General features: G+C 34.0%; 1 protein-coding gene and 1 long non-coding RNA gene across 9 annotated transcripts in view; one reads left to right on the top strand and one right to left on the bottom strand.

Moving 5' to 3' along the window:
* The window catches only part of LOC128238309 (mitogen-activated protein kinase kinase kinase 15-like), a 280,117-nt gene extending 275,843 nt beyond the window's left edge, over positions 1-4,274 (bottom strand). For all 8 annotated transcript variants that reach the window (XM_052954094.1, XM_052954098.1, XM_052954095.1 and 5 more), the window contains exon 1: positions 4,151-4,274. The gene's annotated coding sequence lies outside the window, so the exon portion shown is untranslated. The remainder of the gene's footprint in view (positions 1-4,150) is intronic.
* An 11,228-nt stretch (positions 4,275-15,502) lies between these two features.
* LOC128237219 (uncharacterized) lies at positions 15,503-17,073 on the top strand. Its single transcript, XR_008261528.1, has 4 exons — positions 15,503-15,550; positions 15,911-16,002; positions 16,318-16,467; positions 16,705-17,073. It is a non-coding gene; the product is annotated as an uncharacterized LOC128237219 (long non-coding RNA).
* Positions 17,074-27,067: the final 9,994 nt, after the last annotated feature.

Here is a 27,067-nt window from a genome sequence, read left to right as displayed (position 1 = left end):
TGAACCTATCTAGCAGGTGCCCGTTATCTTACAGCTCAATATACTTAGCGCTGGGATCTGTCATTCTTGACTAGGAAAACAAGTGGAACGGTCCCTGGACTTACCGAAATACGATTATTTACCGAAAGACGGATAAAATTACCGAAATACGCATGAAAGTTACCGAAAGACGCATCCTAATGCATTCATTTTATTGTTCTTATACTAATATTATACAAATACATTACCAAACCAAATTTTAGAGAAAAATATTAAAATATAATGATGTAATAGGCAGTCTGAAAGACAGATAAAAGCTTCCAAAATAAACAATTATTCCAATTAATGATGATCTCATAATATTCATATAACTAAAACACACTCATATAAATGAATAAGTTCATGAAAATATTTACTTATTGTTCAATTGAATAAAGACAATGTCAGTGAAATAGTTGTCTCCCTTCGCCAACCGAAAGACAATTTAACGCAGGTAAAAATAACTTATTAGTTGTTGTATTATGAAAATGATTATGAATTTGGATTCAAATAATAGCATTTATATTCTTATGGAAATGTTAGATCAATAAACAGCATTTGAAAGTATTTTGGAATATACTTGAAACATTGCCTTTGAAATAGGTCGAAAATGTCGCTAAAATCATTTTCTTTTAAACTAACTTAGATCTACAGTATAGTTTAGGGCTTTCAAATTATAATATTGTTTTATATGAAAATTGAAAAAAGTTTTTAAACAGCGAAGTTCTCATCTTCAGATAAATTAGCTTACTTATGGACAATAATAACCAGACCACACCAAATACACAAAATCAGACGATGTTTAAAACAACATAATTATCACCCGGTATACAGTTTGACACCCCACAAAGTAGCGGCACGTTTTTTTGGGGACAGTTTGGTATTATTGAAAGAGTGTTAATTTGGGTAAACCCTTTTCCGCTCTGAGACACGTGTTGAGTAAATACCATAATAATTACGCATTAAAGGACCGCAGTACGTGTACATTTATAATTGCGGGTGATTTTCACACAAATTGACGGCTTCATTTGAAGATTCATAAATAACAATCGCGAGTAAAAAGGTAAGTTATTGCTGTAAGTATTAAAGAAGTCCAAATTAATAGAACTTTACACTCTGAAATCATTAATGATGGATGAGTTTCCTTGTGCTATATGTGCTGTTGACTGTAGTAGTGATCAATGCATACATTGTTCTAATTGTAGGAATTGGGTTCATGCTAAATGTTCTGAATTGTCCGAGCAAGACCTTAAGTCTTGGAGTGCCAAAAACCTCAAATTTGTTTGTAAATCGTGTGCATATAGTGGATTATCATATGATGCCAGAGCTGCACTTGCAAGGTAAGTACCTGTTATATTGAAGGAGTAGACATATCTTATTCCTTATAGAAACATATCAAGGCCGAAATATGAACAGTGTTTTAACATGAAATAATTTGGAAATATCCGTTACGAACATTATTTATTACATTTTACACAGTAATATAGAGTGTCTACTCATTCATTTTGTTATTGCAATGATAAATCCTTTTTGATATGCTATTTGAAGAAATTTTTTAATTTGCAGCATGTATTAGTTGATAATTTGGAAATATCCGTTACGAACATTATTTATTACATTTTACACAGTAATATAGAGTGTCTTCTCATTCATTTTGTTATTGCAATGATATATCTATATATATATATATATGCTATTAGAAGAAAATCTTATCATATGATGTAAATGTTAATTGTAGAACTATGTTACCGGTATTGATAGTGTGTTCGTGAACCGTATGTGGTTTGGTGAAACAAGAGGTTTTGACATTTAAATATTTATTACGTTACGTATTATTTACCTGCGGGTTATTTTACGGAATTATTCCAAAGTTAATAATTTTACCTAATAGCATTTCGGTAATTTTATCCGTCTTTCGGGAAATAATCGTATTTCGGTAAGTCCAGGGACCCCTAGTCCAAACAATTGTACGTTGACAGATTTTTTTAGATTTTTGATATGGCAAATCCTTCACGTACAAATTGTTTAGTATCAAAAGTGGGTAGTTGTTCCGATCAGGATTCCGGGTTTAAGTATATAGCGTCTATAAAATATCATAAAAACAAGAAATATTACCAGATAATGTTATTTTATATTAGTTCTGTACACAAAAAATAAATATCCAACTTATAATTATGAGTTTGACGGCTTTGTTACGATTGTGTAACGAGGTCTATCTCGAAGCTTTGTCGGAGGAGGCTGAGTTATTACGATTGTATCGAGTTGTTCCCCTTCGCATAATTGTTTTCTGTGTCAGTTAACTTTCGTTTTATTGGAAAGGTAAACAATGTGTTTTAATGCATTAAATGCTTGTTTAGTGCAAAATAACATTTCACTTACATGGTAAAATATGAATATAACTCTTTATGATCAATTTCAACCATAAAATACTTCACTTAAAACAATTTCAATATTTTTAAAACACCCCCCGTTTTTTGCACATTCCCGTTTAGACGTTAGGGATTGGAAGAATCCTGTATAACACGTCTATTATTTTAGACTACAGGGACCCCAAGTGGGATATGGGACGCCAAACCAAAAATTGTCAAAGACTCTGAAGTAGTCCACCTAAATGGCCGTCAACGAGTCTTTTGAGGATTTTTTTTTAATATGGCAGACTCGTGACGTCCACCATCCCAGCAAAAAGTAGCAAGCGGTCCTTGCGCAGAGAATCCTCGCGGCCACAATTTTTAAATTATCTCCGTTAAAAATTCAAATTTCTACGAAAATATTATTGCCTACTATTAAACACGTATTAAGTTATGTCAATATGCCCAAAAAACATGCTAAGTTATCATAAAACACTTACAAATGTCGATTGTTTATCAAGTATCCCGATATCGGTAAATCTGGGACAAAGCTGACTGGTTGTGTACATGTATAACGGTATTCGTGACCCATTATATATTAATGTGAAAATAACAACTCTAATGACATATTAAATCCAGTTCAGATCACTGTCGGATAAAAATTGAACAACTTTTTCATTATTATTCAACATCAATGCATATTATTACAGTATATCATTTCGCTCGTTGTTAAATGGTAGAGAGTTGTAGCGTTACAGGGATACATAAGAAATATCAAAATAATAAAAAAAAGTATCCCTGATCGCTCATTATTGTAGCTAACTCTGAAGCGGCTGTTTATATGGACTATTTAACTCCCTTACTTTGTTAATTTCATTACTTCTGCAATAGAATAAATTGTGTTGTACCCCTTGTCTATACAATATATAAATATATATAGGGACTGGGTATATAATCCTGTACTGTAGTTCAACTTAGTCTAAAATAATAGACGTGTTATACGGGATTCTTCCAATCCCTAACGTCTAAACGGGAATGTGCAAAAAACGGGGGTGTTTTAAAAATATTGAAATTGTTTTAAGTGAAGTATTTTATAGTTGAAATTGATCATGAAGAGTGTAATTCATATTTTACCATGTAAGTGAAATGTTATTTTGCACTTTAAAACAAGCATTAAATGCATTAAAACAAGTTGTTTACCTTTCCAATAAAACGAAAGTTGACTGACACAGATAACAATTATGCAAAGGGGAACAACTCGATACAATCGTAATAACTCGGCCTCCTCCGACAAAGCTTCTAGATAGACCTCGTTATACAATCGTAACAACTCGGCCATGGCCGAAATGTTCCGAGCGATTTAAAACTGTGCCCTGAAGCCTTGCAGGTGCCCTTCATGTCTATATCGTTATGTTTTGACAGAATGTAAAGAAGAAAAGCAGTCAAACTCATAATTATAAGTTGGATATTTTATTGTGTGCGTACGGAACTAATATAAAATAACATTATCTGGTAATATTTCTTGCTTTTATGATATTTTATAAACGCTATATGCTGATCGGAACAACTACCCACTTTTGATACTAAACAATTTGTACGTGAAGGATTTGCCATATCAAAAATCTAAAAAAAATCCGTCAACGTACAATTATTTGGACTATAGTTCAACTGTGTCAGAGCAGTGTGGACTGAATAATTCTGTGAAATACATCTCCTGTATTCCTAATTTCCACAATTTAGTGAATGCAACTCATGTCAGTTTAATTTAAAATATAAATGCTTACATTTTTTTCAGAATGGCAATATTTAATTCCGAAGATCATCTCCATAATCGTGCAAAAAGTAATCAAATTAAACCAAAGTATGCATGAACAGGTGCGAATTCATGTTTTCTATCTTGGGTCAAGGTCACTCTCGTAATGACGCAAAACGATACTTTAAATATAAAAAACGTACATTTATTTACAAGTCAGAATTTCAGAGGGTACATATAATAATAATTATAATCCTATTAATAATAATTATTTTGTGTAAATAAGGCTTAAACCATTATCTTATCCAAAATTATTAAAAATATGTATTCAGTCAAAACGGTAAGTTTACAAATGGAGATATCTTTATGTCAAAGACAAAGGTTTGGACATAATCCTCTACTAACGTGTCCCCTGTTTTGTCATAATATATTGTATATAAAAACTATACGCTTAATAATATATAGTTATACAAGAGAGACCATTGATGCAAATATTATGTTATCGCTCATTTTAAACACCGGGCCCCAATTTCTCGAAACTTCTTAAGCTTAACAGGCTTTTAAAAGTCGCTTATTTCAATTAGCCAAAATACATACTGAAATTTGGTTTTGATAAATAAGAAATGGTTTATTCTGATAATCATACAGATTATTCCTACATAATTTCTAAAAATTCTTGAAGAAGTAAATATAACACATTTTATAGAACAACAACAATAGTGAGATTAGATTAATCCTGTTATAAGGGACTTAAGAAGTTTCGAGAAATTGCAGCTGCCCCCAATTTCTCGAAACTTCTTAAGCCTAACCGGCTTAAGCTTCTTATTTCAATTAGCAAAAATACATACTTTAATTGATTTTTTATAAATGAGAAATGGTTTATTGTGATAATCGTAACGATAATTCCTTTCTTAAATTTTAAAAATATTTGATTGAGTATATAAAACGCAAAATATTGAAAGACAAAAAATAGTGGTTTAAGCTTAATCCTGTTATAGGAGACTTAAGAAGTTTCGAGAAATTGGGGCCTGTGACTGGGTCGGTATAAAACGCAGCGAATTACGCAGTCATTTTTATTATTTCTAATATCAGACGATAAAATGCATGAAAATAGAACATGCTTTACGGCATTTTTTATAATAACACCACACGCGTGACATAACATAACTGACTTATTTTCGTATATGCTTGGTTCGATCCAAAGTTTACTAATTTCAAGAGCATGTGCCATGATTGAAAATCGTTCGCGCAGGTCCATATAATGACCGGTTCGATTCTTATATGTAGGAGCATGAAGCGACCAAAAGTTACGTCACTTTGAACTCTTTGTTTCCAATCGTCTAATTCCATATTATACACCAACATTTTGCATTTACGTTTCCGCATTGACTTTTTAGGAAACATTCCTGTTTGTATATATCTAATAATAAAATCAGATAACTTGTTTTTGAATGCACTTATCAGTCCTGCAAGAAAATAAGGCAAGTCTTTTATTGAAGATCTGTTTTGTAAGCACCGATGTCGGTATATTGCATTCGAGGAACATAAGCTTCTTTAAATTTATTTCGCTTTCTATACGTTTCCAGTCTAACATCGCTAACTAGATATCGGTTCGTGTTCAAATGGGGAATCGTTGAATAGTTTTTGCCGCCATTCGTATAAAATATACTAATTGCATGCAGTTTGATTTTGTTAGATTGTTCTAGAGTTCTGCTCCGAAAAAACGTTTTGGTATACACATTTTTGACACTAACGATGCTGATGTAAGGGGATTGATGTGAAAGGTTCCGATGTTGATTGATAGTAGGGAATAGAACGATGATTCTGCTTTCTTGCACGCTACCGATATTTTATCATTGTCTGTTATTTTGTCGTTTAGTTGTATACCTACATGTCTTATTTTATCTGTGCGTTCAATTTTGTTTGGCCCTAGATAGAAATTAATGTTCGTTTTATTTGTGGCAGTGTCACCGAAAACCACTACAAAACTTTTTGTCGAGTGTATCATGTATCTATAATTACATATATAATCGTATGTAATGTTCAGTAGATTTTGAAGACCATTTGGTGAAATTGCAGCTAACGCGATGTCATCAGTCAACGTAGTGTTACTTGTTATTACGTTTATAACATTTAAACCTTGTCCACTTCGCTCCAGTATATCGAAGAGTCCATTTATGAACAGATTGTATATCTAATTTAATTATTCCCCCTTGGCGTATACCTTGCAACACGGGAAAGAGCGCGTCAACTATAAGCGACCAAATTTTGCCTTGAATTCCAAGTCATGCAATCTTGTAAAATATCGCATCTAACCATACAGTGTCAAAGGCCATTTTTGTGTCGAGCATAGCGACGTATACTTTGTTGTGGAGCTCAAAATTGTGATAGATGGATTCTTGTAAATTAAAAGACGCTCTTATTGCCCCTGTATTCGTTTGGTATGCGTTTTGCTGTCGGTTTGGAAATTCAATGTTGGTTTCTTTTACCCATTTTGTAATTAAGTCATGTAAGACTGTTTCAAATAGTTTGTATATATTTGGTAATAACGTTATAGGTCTATAGTTTCCGGGGTCACTTCTTGGTTTACCGTTATCTTTGTAGGCTGGAATAATTAATCCCTTTTTATACATTTTTGGAATTTTGCCTGAGATAATTATTGTATTGAATAACGTTGCCAGAGCCTTATGCAATGCATCGCCTCCATATATTAAGTGTTCATTAAAAATATCATCATATGATGAGGCATTCCCCTTTTTCAACGTTTTAATATACGTTTTAATTTTTACGCTAGTGATAGTTGGATTTATTTCTGAAATGCTATTTGCGGTACTGTTTTTTTTACTTTTAGTTGTTCAACTTTTTCCTCTAGAAGCTTTTTAAAATCGTTATCAAAGTGTTCACATTGAAGAGGTGAGTACACATCGCGAAAATAGTTTGTAAATACCTTTAAAATATCGCCTGGTTCTCTAACAGAGGTGTTTTTGTAGAATAGATGGGTACAGGTAGATGGTATTTTGTTTTTCCTATATTTAATTAAGCTCCAAAACAAGCTGCTTCGATAAGCTGACTATTGAAGTACTTTTCAACGTTTTCAATTACTATTTTTTGTGTCGTTACAAAATTTTGCTTGCAGCGCTTATATTTCGCGTATGATTCGTTATGCTGTCTTGGCTGTCCTTCTAGAACCCATACTCGTCGTGCTTCGCGTTGTAAATTATATGATTTTTTCACTTCGGGCGTCCAGTAAGGTTTCGCATGGCGAATAAATTTAGCTTTAACAATAGCTTCGTAGTTCGTACATTTCATCAACGTGAATTGTATTTCTTATTTGTAAATTTTTACCTAGTTTTGCTTGATATTCTGATATGTGTGTCTGATTTATTTTTTGCCATGCTATGTGGCGATTTACATTTTCATTGATTATCCGTATGACTGGTACTTTCACAATTGCAAAAACAGGCAAGTGATCAGAAACATTAAACATGACATCGTCTAATATGTTTACACATTCATTAAATGGTCTAACATAGATTCCATAGTAGTATAGGTATATCTTGGACCTTTACAAAGTGAAAGTAAGTCATTTGTACGTAAAAAATTCGTGAACACTTCATTTCGAAAATTACTTTGATTATTTCCTTCAACAATGTCAGCGTTCATGTCTCCTAGAAACATAACTATTCCATATTCTGAAAAAGTATCATATATAGCCTATAAAGAATTCATGTAATTATCGAAAACATCATTAGCGTAATTTCCTGAAGGCATTTAAACACAGAAAGCAAAAATCTTTACAGTTCTACAGTCTATTTCTATTCCGCAAATTCTATCGTTTGTGGAATCGTTAATATGTTTAACGCTTAAGTCTAGGTTGGATTTATACATAATAGAAACGCCCCCTTTTCCACAACAAAGGTTATTATATTTGTTAAAGTTTTGGTCACATATTGTTATATTTCGATAACCATTCTGAATCGTGTCGAAAAAATATTTTGAGTGATCGAAAAGATCATGTTCTGTGATAAAAGCTATATCAATTTGATATGTTGGAAGAAGGTTTGAAAGACTGGCAGCTGAGGACATAACACCTCGGGCATTCCAAGTGCAAATTCGTAGGCTATCATTTTTAAGTACACTTGTATAAGTTAATGTCATTTGATTCTAGTGGATACAAGGCATGATCGTTATTTTCATCGTCATAGTATTGATAAGTATGTCTATTGTCATGCCCATAATGGGTGTGTTCGTATCCATGGTCCCGAACGTTTTCCGGTCGATAGTTATTTGATTAGTGATGCTGGTACCATTGACGTCTCGACATCCACCGTCGACACTTCATAAAACTCGGCCAAAAGTTTAAGTCTTCAAGTATATAACCTTGGTGAGCAGGAACAACTACCTTTGCAGCAAGCTCACCAGATTTGCACTGAAACACGTTTGATTCAACAGGAGTTACAGTGTTGTCCGTTAGACACTGATTGAGTCCATGTACGGACGAATCTGGGTCAATATTACTAATAAAGTAGCTTCGTGTTCGCCCATGATATTTGCCTTCAAATTTAAGGCTTGATGACTCATGCGGATTGGTATCTACATTAATAGTTGTCTGTTTCTTAGAAGTTATTATAGTTTCAATTTTGTTCGTGTTTTCTTCCGGGTAATATTCATCAGCGTCTTGGATATTCGTTTCCTGCGATTTTCCCTGCTCACTTCTCTGTTGCCGTACCCATACCCGCATACGAAAGGGATTGCGTTTCGGATAGAGCGTTTGTAGCATCTTCTTTTGCTTTGCAATTTTGTACTTGAACTGTTTCAATTGCGCTATCAGTTCTTGACGCGTACGTCTTAAGCATGTTTATGTTTGTGTCATTTATTGTATTAATTCTTTCTTCGTGTTGAATAAGAGAATTGTACGTTTTGGCATTAAGGTTTTTCATTTCTTGCTTAAGTGCGTGATTTTCATTCTTGACTAAATGCAGTTCTTCACTTAACTTGTGAAGCTTCTCTCGGTTTTAACTTCGTCTTGTACGGCCGCGTATTTATTTCCTAAATCAATGACAGAGGAAACACGTTGTTCAGTTCGATTGTAAAGTCAATGCCAGACTTCTTATCTTCCGGGAGGTTGATTTCGTTGTCGTTCATTACAACTTGTGTTTTTGTTTTAGTAAAGATCGTTTCGATTTCACTAGGATCTCCTTTGAGAAAACTGTTTAAGATGTAACAATCATGTGCTAGCTTGTCGTATGCTGGCGTCTTTCTGGAGCCACGTCGTGTTATCAGCTTTGCGTCTGGGCAAGTTGGTAATTGTTTTGCATGCCTATAAAATGCATCTCTATATGATGTTATATCTGGTTCAGAACTGTTAGTGAGTCTTAAAAGTTTATCGACGTAATGATCCCTTGGTAGGTTTAACAATTCTCTATCTAAAATACACGAGTGCTGTGTGCCCGGTATTTGCGACATAAGGTAGCTGTCATTATGGCTAACAATCGACTGTGATTGTAGATACGGGGTGCTCAATAGCGGATTTGTCGTTTGTTCAGGGGTCCGTTGGTACACTGGGACTGCTACGTATGCCCTACAAAGTCCTGCTGCGGGCTGTAATTGGTGATAAAATGCATCACCGGAGCTATTAAGGAGAGGCGACAAACCGATTGCTGAATAAATTCCGCTAATCCGATTTGACAACCATTATTCCTAGATCTGATTTTTAGTCACTGGTCAGATCACAATAGCGCAATGGTCTGTAAATTCTTCTGAAGTATATGAAAGAAGTATATGAAACACTTCACTTGCATTGTTTTCACGTATGTTCTTATATTAAAAGTTGCGTTTCTTCTTTGCTTCGAGTAGATCTGTGTTTTTGTTAACGTGTACCCTTTGTTTCGTTAATTCTCATGCACATTAAAGAGTAATAAGTCTGATACAGATTATACATGTAATATTAATTTTATTATATTTAAGTTTGGTAATATGTTATTATCTTATATCATCTAAAATTCATTAGAGCCTTGCATTACATTGTCTTGAATATAAACCTCAATATTTTCATGTTGAATATAAATTTGAGAGAATAACCGTATTGACTTAATTTGACATGTTCATCAACCAACAGAAGCTGTGCGTGTGTATTATACATAATAACATTTATTCAGCATTAAACGTTTACACATTCATAGCCAACATAAATTATATCACTTTGTCGTAAAAAGCAAAGACATGGTCAATAAAGAAATGTTGTATAATTTCTTACATATTCGTAACAATGGTTTAAGTTATCACATCATGTTAATTTCGTGATCTTAATATAAATGCAAAGTACAAAAAAATACTAATATTTCGTAATGTTTTTTCATGAATCTGATGACATCAAAGTGGTAAATATTTGTTTTGTAGGCCAATGGCAAAAATAAGGTTTAAAGTATTATTATAATATAGACAAACTAGAAGGAAATTATATTCGTTTTCAATGACATTCATGTTGCAAATTAGTACAAATTCTATCTGCCCTCGGTATATTATGATGTCTACCCCTTTCAATCAATAAATCGTGGGAGTAAACTCGAAATTTTGTAAGTGCTATTCTAAATTTGTTCGTTTGTATTGTATCTAGATAATTTTCTTGTTTAAGTTCATTTTTATACCAACAGTATGTTTCTAATCTGTTTGATTCTTTAATATGTGTATTCAACGATTGTTTAAATATATCAATAATTCTCTGCTTTATTAATTGAATGGGGATTATTTGTATATCTTGAGAGTACCATAGATCAGACATTCCAATTTCATCTAATTGAGTTTTTACATGGTAAGCCCAATTTAATCCGTTATAGTTATTGTTGTTATCTAAATCGTTTTTTAACATTGTATAAGTATGCTTGGAAAGAGAATTATTTTCAAAATTCAATATTCTTATCCAGTACTTAATAATTCTACTACCATTGGATGTCTGCCTAATTCTCCATATAATGCAGATAAATTGGTGCTTTTTCTGACATTAAGAATTTTCCTCATAAATTTACAACGAATTAATTCAATGTCTTTTAACGGGTGGTATCCGAAGATTTCTGCACCGTAGTTTAGGATGGAGCCAATAAGACTGTCAAAAAGTTTACATTTATCTTTTATGTTCAGCATGTTAAGGTTTAATTGATTAAAAACAATAAACAAATTATGTAAGGCATACATGGAGTGTTCTGCTACATGTTTCTGTGTTCTATTCCAGTTGCCATTCTTAAATAAAGTTATACCTAGATATTTGAAGGTTTACGTTATTTCTAGATTTGTATCATTAAAGGTGAAGTTATATTTTGTTTTTCTACCTCTCTCAGATATCATTTTTTTAGTTTCTGCTGTTAACTTTTAAATCCCATAGGCGACAGTATACGTGTAGATCATTAAGCATATTTTGTAAGGCTATGGGTGTTTGGGCAAAAATGACTGCGTCGTCATCAAAAAAAAAGTAAGTATAATTTTACATTATTTATACTACAAATACCATCTATATTATGATTAATGTTTGATAATATATCATTCACGAAAAATGAAAACATCAGACTGGAACTGGGGTCCCCCTGTTTCACATCGATGTTTGACGTAAAGAATGGGGACAGGTTTGTTTTATATCGTACACATGCTTCGACAGAACTATACATTGCTTGAATGGCCTTTACAAACCGCGTGCTTATATTTTCAGTTATAAGTTTGTGAAATAGATGTGATCTAGTGATTTTATCGAAACATTTTTCAAAATCGATAAAACAACAATATAATTTAATTTTCGAAGCGAGAGTTTTGGCAATAACTGAGTGTAGAATATATATATATATACAATCGATCGTCGACTTTCCTTTTTGAAAGCCAAATTGATTTTCTGTGAGCTTCTCATTACTACTGCTCCAGTTTGTAAGCCTATAAAGTAAAATTTGTGAGTATATTTTTGAGAGGATGTTAATAAGTGTAATTCCTCAATAATTTTTGGGGTCTTCAACGTTTCCGCCTTTAAAAACAGGGACGATAATTCCTTTTCCAAAAGATTTTGGATACTCTCCCGTTATAAAGATATGATTATATAGTTTCGAAAGAAACGGTGCTATGTAGGTGTACCAACGTGTCATACATTAAATAGGGGCGAATCATATAGCTGCGAGACATTAGCCCGATTAGGCCAACATTTATAGCAGTGGCATCTCAACTACAGCGTGGTGAAAATATGTTAATTCTGGACTATTCTTCAACGAAACTAATAACAAATTTATATTTGTATCTTCTTAATTCTGGATTAATTTTTGTTTAAAACTGATATCATGTTGATGCATACCCAAATATAAATTATTTCAATACCCAGAATTCGGTGTTGATCGCAGTTTCCGCGTCATCATCAGCTGCCCGATCTACTTGGACACCCTTGTCAGCTAGAAAATCTGCTACGAATTGCGATAATGTAATCTGCAGATCGATTAATTTGATACAATTTTCTTCCCTGCGATTTAAAACAGTTTTTGTACCATGTTGCAGACAGATAAAAAAGTCGTTAGAGTGATCTCCCTTGACGAGCGAAAACACGTCGTAACAACTCGGCCTTTTCCGCCAAGCTCGGAAGAAGTCGAGTGAGGTCCGAATGCCTTACGACAAAGGGAAATAATTGCTTCGGGGAAAAATTAAGTGACGATTTTTTTCTCTTTTGCTCCTAATTTACATGGTCGGCGGATGAATTGAAAATAAAACATATCATGATCTCTTTTATTTTTATTTCATTTTCACAGAAATTAGGGTCAGCGGGTTTGTAAATCATTTGATTAAAAAATGATGGCCTTAGGGGTAATTGGGCAAAAGGTCAAGGTCACAGCGACCTTGAAGGCTTAAAGGTTGTCCGAGTGATATCTCAACAATGCCTGCACCCATAGCCTGCAAACTTGACTTGGAGGATGGGCCTGACCAGTAGATGACCCCTATTGATTTTAGGGGTCAAAGGTCAAGGTCACAGTGACCTTGAAAGCAAACTCGACAATTCCTGGACCTATGGTCATCAAACTTGACATGGATGTTGGGCCTGACCAGTAGATGACCCTTATAGATTTTAGGAGTCAGAGGGTCAAAGGTCAATGTCACAGTGACCTTGAATGGTAAAAGGTTGTCCGAGTGGTAACTCGACAATGCCTGCACCCATGGCCCTCAAACTTGACCTGGAGTTTCATCTGACCCGTAGATGACCCGTTATGCTTTTAGGGACAATCGGGTCAAAGGTCAAGGTCACAGTGACCTTGAACGAAAAAAGCTTGTCTGTGTGATAACTTGACAATGTCTGCACCCATGACCCTTTTAACTTGACATTAAGGTTTTTGGTGACCAGCTGATGACTCTTATGGATTTTGAGGTCATAGAGTCAATGGTCATGGTAATAACACACTCTATCCTCACACTTGAATGGTCTTAATCTTAAAACTGCCTTTAACGGCATCCAATGTCAGTGACAAATCAGTTGTCATTTTGGTCCATGCACATTTCATTCAATTGTCCATATAATCCTGACAACATGGCACTCAGGGTGGGGGGGGGGGCATAATGTTTGACAAACATCTCTTGTTTATCAGACTCTGTAGGCGTACCGCTATATCAGTCAATCCCGAAATAACGCCAGCGTACATCAAAACAAACAACTTGTCCAATTCTTGTGAGGCAGAAAATGGTATATATATATATAATTTCTGCCTGTAATTTAAAACAATCACATGGTCATTCATGAAAAGTGCAAACATTATCTGTGACGACAAACATTCCTGTTTGGTGCGGATTTTACACTTAAAAAAATCAGTTAGGCCATTGTTAACTTTCACACACGCTTTCATTTGGCTATACACATGTACATGGATTGAAAGATGTTCAAAAAACGACCGTTGACATTGTTTCTTCATAAGCATTGCCAAATCTTAGAGTGTACACAATTGTCAAAAGCTTTAAGGTAATCAACGTACAAAACATAGAATCTCCCTCCTTGTATTCACCCCTCCCCCCCCCCCGCCCAGGGTCCGGTGAATAGCGGGGTCTTTCACTTTTTATTTCAGCCAATCCCAGGTAAAATCTCCGTCCTGTGGACCAAATGCCACGGTATTCCGGGAACATCCTAAGGAAGTCACATTTCCCACTTTTTTTGCCCGAACAGAAATCCGCCACATTTACTTGGCATTCACACCGCGGTGCCACATGGAAGATAAAAACATGGCCCATTTCCCCTGCTTTCCCCTGGAAAGTGGGGGCCGTGGTTACAACTGACTAATGCATTACCGGGTCATTGATAAATCAAATATTTCTGATGCAACTTTTAAGTTCGATGGTATTTAATAATGATTTTAATTATGGAAAGACAACTTTTTATAAGTACTACAAAATACAATTAGTTTGATTTTCACTTGATGTAGCACATATATGTTTTGCAACTTAAATTTTACTTTATGAATATCGATTTGAATTTGCTTCATTGATATCAAACTTTAACTTATCTTTTGCTGCTATAAAAATGTACTATGTTCCAAGTATTTCCGGTAATTTTTAATGTTTTTCCATTCTATATTTGTGTAACATGTAAATAACCCAGGTCTACACAATGCCTTTTTCAAATGTCATCCATAAATGATTTGTTAGATCACACTGATAACAACACCCTGCAATAAACCTGAACGAGTGTCAAAGAAGGCCAGGGATGAGGCCAAGATGTCACTGACTCTTGCTGTCGGTGCCACAGGCAACAGTGTATAGTCATCAACATTGCGTTGTGTTAAAGGATGTGATCAGGAGAAGTTACAATGGATGTTACATATTGGTGACTAAAAACACCAAGACATGTGGCTCGGGGATAGTTCCTGGCCAGTCCATACTTTGCAGAAGTGGTTCCCCTTCAGGAACAACTGTCCTCCCTTGCAAAGTATCGTGTGCATCCATAAGGTTCAGGTATGGTTTCAAAATTAGACATATACCTTCTCATTGGCTTGACCGTGTGATCTCAAAATAATGTTAGGCCACACCAGTTTTATATAGGTAACATACACATTCATATATCATGGAATCAGTTCCATTTGTGATTTAAATCAATATGTTTCATCTAAAACAAATATACTGAAAATAATATATTTTCCATCAAATGTGTGTCTTTATGCTTCATCACGCTAAGAATAGGCCTGCCATTCCCTAAAATATGTACGTGCTATGTCTCAGCTATTAGACACACTACTGGGGGAAAATCAGGAATAACATTTTGCTATATTGATTTATTTTAAAATGAAATTTCATGACCTTTTCTGCCAAGTTAAAAAAAAACACTAACAATTCCTGTTATATATTAGTTTGTGGGTTCAATAACCAGTGCATGTACATATCAAATTAATTCAAAGAGAAGTTGAAAGTCAAATTATATTCTTGGTTTTTATCAATGGTAAGTACTGTTTGAATCGTTGTTGAGCGCGTGAATATAAGGCATTAATATAGTACTATTCTTTTTATATTTAGTTTTATTCTCGAAAGTAAGAAATACTTTTATTTCGAGTAAATATGTTGAAAATAAATTTGTGTAATATATTTTCGTGACTTGTTCTCTTTGTTGTTTTATCAGTTTGATTAAAATCAACATTAAGGTAGCATTCTATGTCATGTGCACACAAAAGCAAAGTATTACATTGATGATTGGGTTGGGCTTGAACGATTAATTTATCTGCTTCCATTGTAGACAAATTTAAAAAAAAAACCATTTTGTCATTAAGTATGAATCATAATTGACACACATTTTATTTTACAGTATTGTCTAATGTGGAAATATCGAAGTTGCAGAGAGCGGACAACTGCAAATTGAGATTCTGAAAATGAGGAATAAAGGCGATCACAGGGGAGGTATGTCTTTACGTCGCTATGTAACCTTTTATATTGAACTTTTTCATACTATGTTAGTAACCTTCAGTCTGTCAGGATGGTGTGTCTGGATTTATGTAATTTTTGTGAAGCAAATTAATTCATGATACGTCATTCTGTTCATGAATTAAGATGGAAATTGATAAAAAAAATACGTGATTTATGCAATTTAACACTTAAGTAAAAGCAAGTTGACTATTTGACTATGCCAACCTTTAAATTTACCTAAATGGGAGAAATGATCAGGATAACCGATTAATGCATTTGTTATTGTAACAAAATGTGATGCATTTTCAGAGGAAGAGTGTTTTAATCAGATGATAATGAATAAATGTCAGTGACAACACCACCAAGGCCTTTAAATGTGACCGTGGCAATGGCAGGACTATTCTGCAAGCATCACATCAGTAACTACAAGATCCCCCAACAGTTGCACCATATCTACAGGTATATACAGTTCTTAACCTTTGTTTTCAAGCATAGTTCAAGTATATGATCGCCCAGAAATATACGAAGGGATGGTGGCAAATTTTATACAAACAACATAAAAAATAATTCACATTTAACAAAAACCCAATTAAAAATGAAGAATACCCAATTCTTTGTAAATGCATTTTGTAAATACCCATATTCTGAACAAACTTATCTCTACCTCTGTATTAATAGTACAAGCACTTATTCCAGAGGCTGTCGTGAAATCCCGTCGTTTCTCACGGGAGAGGTACGAGAGACATATGCCGCCTGAATGAGGGCAACATCGGAAAGAGATGGTGGAAGAGAAATAAAGAGAGAAATGAGGCAGGCGCAGATGTCTGGGTGCATCCATGGAACACCAGGATGAAAAAACAATCTTATGTTAAAAACCCTTAATGTTTCATGTAGGAGCTTTACATTAAGTAGTGTTCAATGAAATAACTCTTATTTCAAGTCATATGTTGTTTGTTTATTTATACAGTGACCGTCTATGTGTATTATGGCATGTCTGTGTATCATAACTTGTACATTTTGATAAAACTGTTCAGGGGTTTTATCCACATTCTGTGATAACCCTGTTGTTTGAATATTTAAAGCAATGATAATAAAAATTTGTAAGATGAAATAGTTTATTTTCTCATGTAGAAATTTGTGAGTATATGATTTGCGTGTAGGTTTATGGTAGGTTTTCATCGCATTAATATGTTTCTCGTTGAAGATAAACCAAGACAAAATCGTGTGTTTAACTAACATGTTCTGTTGTCATTGAGCATGACAATCCAGCTGTATGAGAATAGGGACGAAATAGGATCTCGGCATCATGCTGGCTAAATGTCGGCTATTTTCAATATGCCGACATCGGCCCGATGTCGAGCCGTGTTGCACATCCGACATCGGCCCGATGTAAATGCCGATGTCGGGCCGATGAAGTGTTCCATATCGGCCCGACATCGGGCCGATATAAAATGTTTGCTGGGAACAGACTGCTGATAAGCCTAGTCACTCGCAGGTAGCCGATATCATATTACACACCTCCCTTTTAAGTTAATGGTGATATGTTTAAAAAAGGGATAATAATTGGTATATATATAATACTGAAGTTGCGATCCAATTAAATGGACACCTTTCTGAGTTTTTTTAAGATAGGAAGAGGATGTAGACAAGGGGACCCTATTTCTCCATTTTTGTTTAATTTATGTTCAGAAATTCTGGCAATTATGATAAGAAACAACCAAACTGTAAAGGGTATTGTAATTGATGGTGAGGAGTATAAGATCTCACAATTTGCTGATGATACATCTCTTTTGTTAGAGGAAACTGAGGAAACAGTGAAAAAGGTTGAAGATTTGTTGTATCATTTTTCACAATTATCAGGGCTTAAAGTTAATTATAATAAGATCAAATTAGTTTGGATAGGACCACTGACTGAAATACTCATCATGGTCCATAAAAACAAAATTTAAATTATCATGGGGCGATACTAGATTCAATTGCTTGGGTCACATTTTGATGTAGATTTATATCAAAAGGGTAAGATAAATTTTGATGAAAAAATGTTAAAAGTTAAAAACAGTATATCATATTGGAAAAAGAGGAAACTTACACCAATTGGCCGGCTAACGGTAATTAAGTCACTTTTACTACCATTATTCACACCCCTTTTCATTAGCTTACCTAATCCAACTAATGATTTTGTTAAAGAGCTAAACGATTTATTTTTTGAGTTTGTGTGGAATGGAAAAGCAAAAATTAAGAGTAACATTTTCAAAAAAGATTTTCCAGAAGGTGGTATTAATATGATTGATATTAAAAGTTATATTTATAGCTTAAAATTAAAATGGTTAAGAAATTGTACTAGTATATTGAATGGTAGTAGTAAATGTTTCAAATTAATGCCTGTATTATTTAATGTAAATAAAATGTTAAATTGTGGTAAGAAATTTTGTGAAAAGATGTCAAACACATTCTGGAAAGATGTATTAAATGCATATATATGTTATATATAGGGCATGTTCTAAAACCTGGCCCGGCCTGGCCTGCTGACTCAGCATTTTGTGTCAGACCAGGCCGGGCCAGGCCAGGTCAGGCCATATTGTATACATAATGAGAGAACATGTAGTGAATATACTGAAACACAATGATTTACCTTTATTTAGGAACTAAACTGCATGTTTAATAAAATGTTTTTTTTCTGGGTTTTATTTTGATAAAGAATATAGTTTAATAATGATTAATTCATTAACTTATACAAAAATCAGGTTTTCAATTGAAGTATGCATAAAGTAATTTTTAAATTAAGAAACTATTTGAACAAATTTACTAATATAACACCTGAACATAAATTGGAACTTTTTGACAAACTTATTAGACCTATCCTATTATATGGTTCAGAAGTTTGGGGATTTTCAAAACGATTGCCAATTGAAAGGATACACACCCAATTCATAAAATGTGTACTTTCGGTTAAAACAACAACACAAAATGACTTTTTTATGCAGAGACGGGCAGATTAGATCTACTGTCGCAATGCATTATCAATATTATTAAATACTGGCTTAAAGTGTTCAGTATGCCGAATGATAAATATGAAAGAATTATCTATAATGTAATGATTAATGATGTTGTAAAATTTCCAAATAAAACAAACTAGGCAGTACATGTTAAAACAATATTGAATAATATGGGGTTTCATCACGTTTGGCTTGCACAAGGAGTTGGTGATATTTCAAATTTTGTGTCATTTTTAAAGCAAAGAATACGAGACGTTTATGTTCAAAATTTAAACAGCAGATTGTCAGACTCCTCAAGAGCTTTATTTTATAGAAACATTTCTGATTTTGAATTAAAACCCTATCTTAAGTGTGTTAATGTGCAGAAATTCAGAATTGCTTTAAGCCGATTAAGATTATCGTCGCATCGGTTAAATATAGAAGTTGGTAGGTGGAATAATACAATTTTGGAACAAAGACTTTGCCCACATTGTAATGTCTTAGAAGACGAATTTCATTTCTTGGTTGAATGCAACCTGTATACAAATATTAGATCTAAATATATTCCTAGATATTATCGTACTAATCCAAATATGTTTAAAACAATAGAATTGCTGAATACAGATCATACTGATTTGTTAAAGAATCTTTCTATTTTCGTGTATAAAGCATTTGCTCAGAGAAAGAATTTACATGATACATGATTATTATATGTTTTTAATACCAGCCGTTATATAGTTGTAATAAGGATTTTTTCGTAATAATTCTTCTTTTGATTAACATTTGCTACTATTGTTGCTAATGTAAAATGTCTCAGCTAGTTAAAAAAACATAATCACCGCCAAGCAAGTGTTAAATAATGGAAATGATCATGGACTATCATAGTCTACTTCAATGATGTATATATGTGTGATGTTATGTGTGTTCTGTTCTGTTCATGTAGTTTTGAACAGCCTGATGTTAAACTATTATATGAACTGTAAGATAGAATTTCTACATTTTAAATAAAAACAAAACATAAAAATCGTCACAAATCAAATACATATGTATGTAAAAAATAAAATATATATGTATGTTAAAGTTGAGTTTGAACACATTGATTTTAAGATTCGATTTGTAAACCCAGAGCTGTGCACTTTAAATGAAAAAAAATATCCGATTAGTATTAAGAATTTCTCCATGCATTCAATTAAACTACCTTTTATCTTAATAAAAAAACACAACAAAAATACATTACATTGAACATGCAGTTTGATTTCTAAAGAAAAGTATATATCATTGTGTTCCTGTATATTCAGTGCTGGTACTCTCAGTATGTATAAAATATGGCCTGTCCTGGCCTGGCCCGACTCAAAATGCTGAGTCAGCAGGCCAAGCCAGGTTTGAGAACATGCCGTATGAAGGAATGTTTAATTGTCCCCTCTGGGCATCTAACCGAAATAATTGGTATTTATTCATAGTAAAAAGATGATGTCTTATTTTATAAAAATGAAATTAAATATTTGTCTTTAGAAGGGGAGTGTTGTATACCTTGTTTAAGTAAAGCCGTTGTAACTTGATATCATTTGATAAGCTATAAATACATACACTACTCGTGCATGCTGCGGGTGTTTTGCCTAGATATTCCTGTAGCTTGAAATTCACTATATATCATGGAAATAAACTGTACATAAATGTACATCGACTGGTTATTGAACCCACAAACTAATATACAAAAGGGACTGCTAGTGTTTTTTTAACAGAAAAGGTCATGAAATTTCATTTTTAAATAAATCAATATAACAAAATGTTATTCCTGATTCACCCCCCCAGTAGTTTGTCTAATAGCTGAGACGGCATGTTTTAAAACCTGGCCTGGCCTGGCCTGGCCTGCTGACTCATCATTTTGTGTCGGGCCAGGCCAGGCTAGGCCAGGCCAGGCCGTATTTTATACATATTGAGAGTACAAGCACTGAATATACTGGAACACAATGACAGTCAGACCTTTATTTAGAAATTAAACTGCATGTTTAATGTAAAATATTTTTGTATTTTATTAAGATAAAAAGTATTTTAATTGATTACATGGGAAAATACTTAATACTTGGATATTCTTTTATTTCAATGTAAAGTTCTGGGCTTACAAATCGAATCTTAAAAAATAAGTTTAGACTCAACTTTTACATACATATAGGTTTTATTTTTACATTTGTATTTTAATTGTGACAATTTTTTATGTGTTGTCTTTATTTAAAATGTAGAAATTATATCTTACAGTTCATATAATAGTTTAACATCAGGTTGTTCAAAACTACATGCATACTTCAATTGAAAACCTGATTTTTGTATAAGTAAAAGAATAAATCATTATTAAACTCCATTTTTTATCAAAATAAAACTCAATAAAAAACCATCTTATTAAACATGCAGTTTAGTTTCTAAATAAAGGTAAATCATTGTGTTTAGTATATTCAGAGCGTGTACTCTCATTATGAATAAAAGCTTGATATCAATGAAGCAAATTCATTGAAGCGTGAATACAATTGACTATTGCATTAAATATTGTCCGTAAATAACATATTTAATCTGCAATCTGTAATTCAAAAATATACGACTAAAAAGGAGGGAAATTCTATGTTTTGTACGTTGATCACCTTAAGGTTTTTGACAAGTGTGTACACTCTAAGATTTTGCAATGCTTATGAAAAAACAATGTCAACGGTCGTCGTTTTTTGAATCCATGTACATGTGTATAGCCAAATGAAAGCGTGTGTGTAATGGCCTTACTGAATTTTTTTAAGTGTAAAATCTGCACCAAACAGGAATGTTTGTCGTCACATATAATGTTTGCACTTTTCATGAATGACCATGTGATTGTTTTAAATTACAGGCAGAAAATGGTATATATATATAAATACCATTTTCTGCCTCACAAAAATGGGACAAGTTGTTTGTTTTGATGAACGCTGACGTTGTTTCGGGATCGACTGATACAGCGGTACGCCTACAGAGAATGATAAACAAGAGATGTTTGTCATACATTATGCCCCCCCTCCCCACCCTGAGTGCCATGTTGTCAGGATTATATGGACAATTGAATGAAATGTGCATGGACCGAAATGACAACTGATTTGTCACTGACATTGGATGCCGTTAAAGGCAGTTTTAAGATTAAGACCATTCAAGTGTGAGGATAGAGTGTGTTATTACCATGACCTTTGACTCTATGACCTCAAAATCCATAAGAGTCATCAGCTGGTCACCAAAAACCTTAATGTCAAGTTAAAAGGGTCATGGGTGCAGGCATTGTCAAGTTATCACACAGACAAGCTTTTTTCGTTCAAGATCACTGTGACCTTGACCTTTGATCCGATGACCCCTAAAATCATAACCGGTCAGCTACAGGTCAGATGCATCTCCAAGTCAAGTTTGAGGGCCATGGGTGCAGGCATTGTCGAGTTACCACTCGGACAACCTTTTACCATTCAAGGTCACTGTGACATTGACCTTTGACCCTCTGACTCCTAAAATTTATAAGGGTCATCTACTGGTCAGGCCCAACATCCATGTCAAGTTTGATGACTATAGGTCCAGGAATTGTCGAGTTTGCTTTCAAGGTCACTGTGACCTTGACCTTTGACCCCTAAAATCAATAGGGGTCATCTACTGGTCAGGCCCATCCTCCAAGTCAAGTTTGCAGGCTATGGGTGCAGGCATTGTTGAGATATCACTCGGACAACCTTTAAGCCTTCAAGGTCGCTGTGACCTTGACCTTTTGCCCAATTACCCCTAAGGCCATCATTTTTTAATCAAATGATTTACAAACCCGCTGACCCTAATTTCTGTGAAAATGAAATAAAAATAAAAGAGATCATGATATGTTTTATTTTCAATTCATCCGCCGACCATGTAAATTAGGAGCAAAAGAGAAAAAAATCGTCACTTAATTTTTCCCCGAAGCAATTATTTCCCTTTGTCGTAAGGCATTCGGACCTCACTCGACTTCTTCCGAGCTTGGCGGAAAAGGCCGAGTTGTTACGACGTGTTTTCGCTCGTCAAGGGAGATCACTCTAACGACTTTTTTATCTGTCTGCAACATGGTACAAAAACTGTTTTAAATCGCAGGGAAGAAAATTGTATCAAATTAATCGATCTGCAGATTACATTATCGCAATTCGTAGCAGATTTTCTAGCTGACAAGGGTGTCCAAGTAGATCGGGCAGCTGATGATGACGCGGAAACTGCGATCAACACCGAATTCTGGGTATTGAAATAATTTATATTTGGGTATGCATCAACATGATATCAGTTTTAAACAAAAATTAATCCAGAATTAAGAAAATACAAATATAAATTTGTTATTAGTTTCGTTGAAGAATAGTCCAGAATTAACATATTTTCACCACGCTGTAGTTGAGATGCCACTGCTATAAATGTTGGCCTAATCGGGCTAATGTCTCGCAGCTATATGATTCGCCCCTATTTAATGTATGACACGTTGGTACATGGACAGTTTTATTTGATAAAGAGTGCCAAATTATCAGTTTGCAATGAAGTAAACATTGTAAGGAAAAGTGCACCTGGTGCGTAGCTACAACATTGAGCATTCAGGGATACTTGTTTATTCTTTTGACATTTAGATTGACATATTTCTTATTTTATTATATATGTTTATGACATAATTATAATGCTAACTTTTCCAATCTGAGCCAAGTGAACAATTTTGCTATCTGCAGAGTGTGGCAAGCAGCGTGTGGTTTACAAGGCCAAAAAGCATTCGGAACTCCTCGGCCATTTTTTCAAAAACAACCTCGGATGTATATGGACGGTTTACATACTTAAAAAGTGGTACGTTTAAGTCCGCTGCAAATAGATCGCGTAGTAATCTTATTTAGTAGTTAAAATTTATGACTTAACTCTTGGGAATCGTAATTATGTTTGCAATAATACACTTCACTGGCAATCAATTTAAACTGAGAGCAATGAATACAACTCTTAAACACTACATTTAATTAATGCTTTTATTCAAAAAAATACGGACTACTTCAACAGATGTACCGGCATACATCCGAGGTTGTTTTTGAAAAAAATGGCCGAGGAGCTCCGAATGGGCCAAAAAGCTTTCCTCTGCCGAAAAGAGGTCGGTAATGCGGGTACTGGAAGAACTTGTGTATGCATGCGGAAATCCATTATTTCACGCTGGTGTCTACCATAATACAAGCATCGTTAAGGAGGAAATCAACTGTAATTCTTTGATGGAGGCTGCATATTATGCAGGTAATATTTTTTTTTAAATGTTGCAAGATATATTAGTCCTAGCAAATACAGATGTAAGCAGAGCAGAAAGAAGCAATTGTGGAAATGTATCAAAATTATGACAGGTCTGTCTGTATCCGGCAAGCAGACCAGCTATATTCAAACATGTTTATATGCTTAGCCTTTTTATCGTTAAATATATATATATATATATATATATATATATATATATGTATAATATGGTAATACTGCCTGCTTTGTTATGTCAACACAAAACATCTAACATTTCCAGAAAAAAACGATGCAGTTTGACGATGTTTGCTTCCAATGTGGGGACACGGAGCTGGCTGAAAACGAACACATCAAACGCGTGATAGAAGAGTTGGGCATAGTTCGTCAGATTTGCCAGACCTGTCTTGAGCATGGAAAACCAGTGAAGACCAGGAATGCATTGAAAGGGAAAAAAAGGAAGTGACTACAACATACATTTGTCAGTCCATATGTGTGCAAGTGATTGAAGCCTGTAATATAGGCAACTGTTGTGAAAGTGTGACTTGGGCGCTTCATGAGGTTACAGAGTCAGTTATATTTGTTTTGATTGGAATTATGCAATTGATGTATGTGTAGATAATTTTATAAAGTGTGTAAAACTGCAATGATCACAATAGTCAAAAATGGCATTCAGTTTATACTGTTATATTTTATAAGGTGTCAAGTCAACACAGTTTATCTAGTCATCTCATAACATGTTCTAGTTCAAGTTTGATGAGCAGAGGTGGATGGTGTTCTCAAAGTATATTGAGTGAAATTTAAATAGTATGACTTTAATATATGGCATGTTTTGATGGATATTATTTCATTAAACAACATTTTAACTATGTTGTTAAAATCACGGCTGCCAATCACGTGACCTTTGTTGTGATAAAGTAGAAAACCGAATACAATGTATTTACAGAGTCGACGAGCGCCGGTAAGTTTTCATGTTTTTCATCTTTAATCAGTATAATGTGTCAAATTATAACGGCCATGTTCTAGGGCCCATTTTCCTCGACATTTTGGTATAATTCTTCCTACAGTATTCCCCGTAGTTTGCTTCATTACTTTGCAGAAAGTTTTCAATCGAGAGCATGTGCCTCTGATTTATATGGTTAAATTGGCGAACCGATGTGTTTTTCCTCCAGTATGTCAATCCTAGGACAGTCATACAATGAAAATTCAAATAAAATGTCGACATGATATTCAAAAAGTGTACAGAAACAAGGGTTTTTTTTCCAGAAAGGTCCAAAAAAGAATAAAAAGATTGAAAATAAAAAATGATATAGTAGGCGAACAAAAATAAGTTGATAAAGTAGGCTTACCTTAAAGCTTTTGGACATAGCTTTTGAAAAAATAAATAGATAGGTCATTGAAAATGAATATGAATTTAATCATTATTCATTTTAGATATACAAAGTTTAATAGAGCCAACGTTCAAACATGTGGATTGTGTACTAATAGTATTTTCCATGCTTATTCAAGGCGTCATTAAAAGATTAGAACTGTTAACCATAACTTGTTATATATTTTATCTTGATGAAAACATATTGGCACATATATCTTGCAGGACTTTTGCATACAGTACAGCCAAGACTAACCAGCGAAGCCTGTCCCACACAAACATGAAGGCTCTGCAGAGACGGTCCTCTCAGAGTTATGTCGAATATACAGACAAGGCGAGTATACAGCGCTTATTCACGTACTTTACATTAAGAGTAGGCATATATGTTTCAATATGAGTATAATCAATAAATAAGATGACGAAAGTAATTGTTAAAAACGAATGCTGAAACATGAACCGTCTCTTTCCCTGTAAAGTAACAAACCATTACGCGATTATATGATTTACACGAGTGTGTAATATCAATATCGCATTGAAAGTTTGTCTTTTTGTTTAAACCTAACCATCTCTTACAGAGATCATCAGTTTGATTTGACTGGACGAAACAGACTTACAGGGCGACGGAAGTGTGAGCATGTATCAGCAGATAGGAATGCCGTTATGAAAGGAACATTAGGAGTGAGATGGGAAAAGGCGAGATGTAATTATTCCAAGATGTTCCCCACTAAAAGAATGGGACTAGACGAAAACAACAATCAATAACCTGTAAACGTTGATAAAGTTTTGTTAGTTCCGTTTACTGAAATTTCAACTAGATTGGTGTTAATCCTGACCTTAATTTTTGGCTGCCAGTGTTGACCTAAATCAGCGATAATATTGAACTGTTATGACATGAACATTAAGTTACTCGAAGCATTTTTCCCAGGGTAATTTTCGGTTAATAGTGTAACTTTTGATTAACTGTTAAACATTACTTCCATTCAATATATAGTTCTAATGTTTTAGTCAGTTTGTTCATCAAAACAATGGCGAAAACCCTTGAGGATGAGCGGGCTAATTTGCGATTTTACGGGCTGTTAACCATTTTGCGTTAAAGATTTTACAGTGTCATAAAGTGAAAAGGTTTTATCAAATCGTTTTGAAACTTTGTCAGAATACTTGTCTACGTCTTATTTCTTATAAAATTACAATACACGAATAAATTTAGATAAACGCTTGATTTTTGTTAAGAAAAGATTGCTCCACAATCCCTTAGAAGCAGTGTTATTCTTATACTCTACTTTTAGCTCGACTATTCGAAGAATAGGTGGGCTATACTATTCGCCCCGGCGTAGGCGTCGGCGTCCGGTTAAAGTTTTAGGGCAAGTTGGGATTTTTTATAAGTCCAATACTCTTCATTTAATTGACATAATACTTCACACAGGTTTTCAGGGCCATCACATGATGAGGTTAGATAACTCCATATTATCTT

This window comes from Mya arenaria, chromosome 6 (genome assembly GCF_026914265.1).
Source record: "Mya arenaria isolate MELC-2E11 chromosome 6, ASM2691426v1".
Classification (NCBI taxonomy): domain Eukaryota; kingdom Metazoa; phylum Mollusca; class Bivalvia; order Myida; family Myidae; genus Mya; species Mya arenaria.
The sequence above is the reverse complement of the archived record's forward strand: the minus strand, read 5'-3'. Positions and strand labels throughout refer to the sequence as shown.